This window comes from Euprymna scolopes, chromosome 25 (genome assembly GCF_053919585.1).
Source record: "Euprymna scolopes isolate OS-2025 chromosome 25, ASM5391958v1, whole genome shotgun sequence".
Classification (NCBI taxonomy): domain Eukaryota; kingdom Metazoa; phylum Mollusca; class Cephalopoda; order Sepiida; family Sepiolidae; genus Euprymna; species Euprymna scolopes.
The window spans coordinates 30,105,123-30,110,470 of record NC_136506.1 but is presented as its reverse complement, the minus strand read 5'-3'; the positions used below and the strand labels follow the sequence as shown (position 1 = coordinate 30,110,470).

Sequence of the window (5,348 nt, the reverse complement as noted above, 5' to 3'; positions counted from 1 at the left end):
AATATTTATAAAAAGGTACACTATTTTACAAATAAATGTCCATACTCAAAACGGACTTATATACATATTTATTTCATAGTATTCATTTCTGTATATAGTATTCATTCAGAAGAAATGAACATTCGATGAGTAAGCTCATTTGCATATTACATTAAAGAAAATTTATTTTGATAATTATCCCGATATTATTAATTGCTTCTTGGAATAAAATCATTTTAATTCTATTTAGAAATATTATTTAAAGTCGACTTATCTAATTTATTTTTAATTTAATATTTATTTGATTTAATTTATTATTAATAGTAAATACCTGTCAATAGTTGCGTTTAAAACCGGAAGTAAACTTATTTATTTAAGCTATGAGAGTTATTTCCCGTATAAGCTATGAAAGTTACTTCGCGTTTGATTTCCATAAACCAAGACGGATTTATTTTATACTTCCATATATCCAACATATGATCGTTTTTCGTAACAAGTTAGGATATTCGGTCTATCTGAAATCGTATGTAACTAATACATCCACGCGGCAATGTGTTTCGACTGGGCAATGCCGGGTATATACAGCTAGTATATATCTATCTATTATATTATAAAACTCAAATCGGTGTTCCGTGGGAATTGAGTTCAGGTTTACGACTTCCGGTTTCAATAAAAACAAAGCCATAAAAGATTTTTCTCAACAATTTACAGGATCGTCTTTATTTTATTATAATTTTTTTTTATTAGATTTATGCATTTTATTTTCTACACTTCTAAAACCGAAAATATATTTTAAAAAATTGGTTGGATTTACAAATAAAAAAAAAAATACACAAAATAAACTTTTGTTTTGGATAACAATACATACACACACAAACACAAAACAAACATTGCCAATCGCCTGAAATTCTCCTATCGGGGAATGCCGACGGGGGTACACTTGGTAATCAAGTGGTGACATTTCAGCCGAATTTTCATACAAAACGATATCTAAATATATAATATAATAGATGATGGGATCCAATTATTAAAGACGATAGATTGATCCCAGATGATAAAACGATGGCTAATAATAGTAACATCCCGTGTTTAATAACTAATCCAATCGCGATTGGTTATCGATTGAATCCGGATATTAATGACTGGGAAATAATCCTTTCCCAATTATTGGCCAACGGAAAGTCTCCTTCCAGAGTCGAGGTGATCATTTGCCAAACTAATTAGTTGTTGGGCTAACATCCAACATCCTTGGGGATTTTCATTAATTCCAAGTTTAAACGAATAAACTAATTTCCAGATCTCTTATTTCTTCCAAATTTCCTCATTAACAAGATAAACTTATCTTTCTTTGAAAATAATACCTAAAGTGTCAATCATTACAACGAAGACATGAATATTAAGCTGTATTATTATTGGCCGTTCTTATTTGCTGGTCAAGATTGTGTCTGGCAGAGATTTTTCATAGAAATATCTGTGACCAAGTTGTTGTTTTACAATTAGTGAACACTAGCGGCTGCGCTGCGTCGTCACACTCAACGCCGAGTCAAGCACAAACTCGAGTTCACCCAACATCAAGTACACTCAACATCGTCTTATCATCAACGGTTACCCTGTGGACTCTGAGTATGGGAGCTTCCCTATATGCACAAAACAAAATCACTGAAAAAACAAAAATAACTAAGGGTAAGGATAATGAGTAAAGATTGGATAAAATGATGGTTAAAATTATTACGAACTTGCCAGGATTCGAACCTGGAATCTTCTGATCCGTAGTCAGACGCGTTATCAATTGCGCCACAAGTTCTATCCGTATGTCGAAAGCTGTTGCCGCGACTGTACACATATAGTGCTAAATTCCGTTGACATGAACAGATAAATTTTTCGACAATTGCACGAAACGGTCGAAAACCCCTTATTTCGGGCTTTTTGTGTGACTCAGCCTTGTTCGTTACGAACCATATATAAATAAGGACATTCTAGCGACTCGCACCTTTCAGGGAAGGACATTCTAGCGACTCGCACCTTTCAGGGAAAAAGAATTTTTCAATTTGGTGCATCCGTTCGAAACTTTACTGGTATATATATATATATATATATATATATATATATATATATATATATATATATATATATATATATATAAATAAACATTTAGAACTTTATTAATAGTATAGATAAATACATTTGATTTGTATGCAAAAAATATATTTCTGTATGATATCAGAATACGTTCTTCTTCTTCGGGGAGAGAGAGAGAGAGAGAAAGAGAGAGAGAGAAAGAGAGAGAGAAAAAGAGAGATTTAACTGATGGCGGCATTTAAGGCCTCAAAGTCTATTTTTGTATTATTTGAATTATTCGAACTGCTGAAAGATTCCCGAGTTCGACAAGATACATATGAAGAAAGTCGGAGGAAACATTGACCGAAACGTTGTGAAAATAATAATCCAAATAATACGAATTATTTGTCCTCATCTAAAAAAAAATATCAGAAACACGTTTCTTTGGTCTGCATGTGTATTAATATCTATTTTCGATAGCGACAAAGTTAGATACATTTTATAGTGGAGAACTACCTGCACAAAAATAAACACTCTTATAGGACTGGTTGGTCCCGTAGGTATTCTATCGCAAGTGGGTCTTAGTCAGATAAGAGGCAATAGCCAACTCTGAAAAAAAAAAAAAAAAAAGAAGAATCTATGGAAAAAATACTCCAGACACCTAACATACCGTATACATCTATTCTATCCTTAAGACAAAATAATAGTGTGTAGCTATTATACTGAAAATGTTAACAAACCTACTGTTTCCTCGGAACTAGTAATATTAATCGCTAAACATTATTATATTAAAAAGACTATGCGCCTAGAATACTGCAGACCTCATAATATAATTGGTATGAATAAATTACAAGTAAAACGTATTTCATATTTATAAATATCAAGTAGTAATGCGAACCCCACAATATTATTGGTACGGATAAGTTAAATTTTATAAACGTCAAGCGTCGAATCACTGCGAATGAAGGAAAAAGAGGAGGAACTCTTCCAAGTCAGTGATGGTGAAAGGTAGAGGGTGTAACGGGAATTTTATCATAACGTCCAATGAAGGTTATCCCATTGCACAACAAGAAAGAAAAAACGAAAGAATACCACGATAAACAATTTATTTTTGATAAACGGAAAGGTAAATAGGGAAAGAAAGATATAGTCAGTTTTATGTTCACCAATAACAGTGTCTGGCAAATTAGTCCCTCTGGCGGTTCTCAAAGAACTCCGTTAACAATATTGTAAGGGATAGTAGGGTAAGAATATAGGTATAGTCAGGGCTTACTGCGTGTCAAAGAACCTAAAAACACGTCAACGCTTAATTTTTTAAAAGAGGATGTATGTAAATTACCTCCCTTGCGCCATTAACTTTAAGGTTCTCATTCGAGAAAATTTCAATCCTCTTGGTTCTGTAATCCAAGAAAATAATCCAAATCTTCTGTGTTTCCTTTTGACGTGAATTCTAACGCCTCACTGGAGTTAGTATGGTTCCTTTGGACGTGAATTCTAACGCCTCACTGGAGTTAGTATTCTTTTTTTTTACAAGACCAATTCTAGGCCTTAAAATAGTTCTTTCTTCCTCGGTGAAGAGGTCGTTGTAATTTCGTTTCCAACTGATTTTTTAAACAGTCTTTTCTGACTAATTCTGTGTCGTCTTCCTTGACGAATCCCGATGGAAGAAAAAGAAACCAAACCACTGGTTTCTCTTGTTTAAACTTGCGATTTTTCACGTCTTTTCTCTTGACGCGGGATAGCGAGCCGACTTATTTTTCTCTTGTTCAAACTCACCATTTTTAACGTCTTTTCTCTTGACGCGAGATGGCGAGCCGACTTAATTCTCGTGTTCAAAACTTCCAACAAAATGGCGCACACATCTCCTTTTATCAATCGAAATGCACGCATTCAACACGTGATATAGTAAGCAGTAGCAGCACAAGATACACCAAGAAAAGGGGGGGGAGTAAAGAAGGGGAGGAAGAGAGAAGGAAAGACAGAAGGTGAAAAATAAATTTTCTACAGGTGAAGGCAATGAATCTTTTTGTTGAGAGTGGCGGTCAGAGATACATATTTGAGGAAAAAGAAGAGAAAAATTTTTTAGAGCTTGAGAATTTCAAAAACTGTATGAAATTGTTTTTTTCTGAAAATTATGAAATGAAATTCTGTGGAAGTAAGCCCACCTGATTCTCAGTATAATGAAAGGCAAAAAACACTCTGCCAACGCCTAGGGTTTTCACGCCAGTCAGAGAGAAACTCCTGACTTAAGTCTCCCCCTATTCTAAGCCCCTGAAACAAGCCTCAACTTTAATAATGGAAACCGCCAGTCCCAGGTATTTAGAATCAGAAACTATGAATGATCAGAGTTTTGTAACTTTCAGTGAATATATTTTTTTGTTTATAAGAAAAATAAACACTCTTTTTTCTTTATTTGTTGATTGCCTGTCGCATTAAAGGTACAGTTGATTGCAGATCTATCATAACGCCCAGACGGTGAAGACACGGACCAAGCCATTGTGAAAATGGAACTCAGCACGACGTCGAAGTGATGTACAGCCAACCGAATTAAACAGTGTTGCCACACAGACTTAGGGTCGTGCGCGTTTTGTGTGTTCCGCGCATCTGTGAGGTATTTTCCAGCGACCAGTTAGAGTATAGCCATCCTTAAAAGACACACAGAGTTAAAAGTGTAGCCATCAGAACTTAGGGTTAGTGACTAAGTGGTACCTTTAAAGCGCAGGTTGGGTTACATATGGATTCAAGAGAAACAGCAACATCGTCAGTCAGGAAAAATGCATCGCTATTGTAATTAAATCCAAGTTTCATTTTTACAAGCAAATAAACAAGCAAAAATAAAAATAAATAAGACGCATAAGAATATAAAAATATCGCTTGTAAAAGCAATCATTTAATGATTAAAATCTAAAAACAAATCTAAAAAAAAATCTAAAAAAATCTAAAAAAATCTAAAAAAAAATCTTTAAAAATCTAAAAAGAAATCTAAAAAAAATCTAAAAAAATCTAAAAAAAATCTAAACAAATCTAAAAAAAAAAAATCTTTAAATAAATCTAAAACAAAATCTAAAAAAAATCTAAAAAAAAATCTAAAAAAATCTTTAAAAAAATCTAAAAAGAAATCTAAAAAAAAATCTAAAAAAAATCTAAAATAAATCTAAAAAAAATCTAAAAAAATCTAAAAAAAATCTTTAAATAAATCTAAAAAAAAATCTAAAAAAAATCTAAAAAAAATCTAAAAAAATCTAAAAAAAAAATCTAAAAAAAATCTTTAAAAAAATCTAAAAAAAAATCTAAAAAAAAATCTAAAAAGA

General features: G+C 32.5%; 1 non-coding gene across 1 annotated transcript; it reads right to left on the bottom strand.

Moving 5' to 3' along the window:
* Nucleotides 1–1,710: 1,710 nt before the first annotated feature.
* On the bottom strand, nucleotides 1,711–1,783 carry Trnar-acg (transfer RNA arginine (anticodon ACG)). The gene has a single exon. It is a non-coding gene; the product is annotated as a tRNA-Arg (tRNA).
* Nucleotides 1,784–5,348: the final 3,565 nt, after the last annotated feature.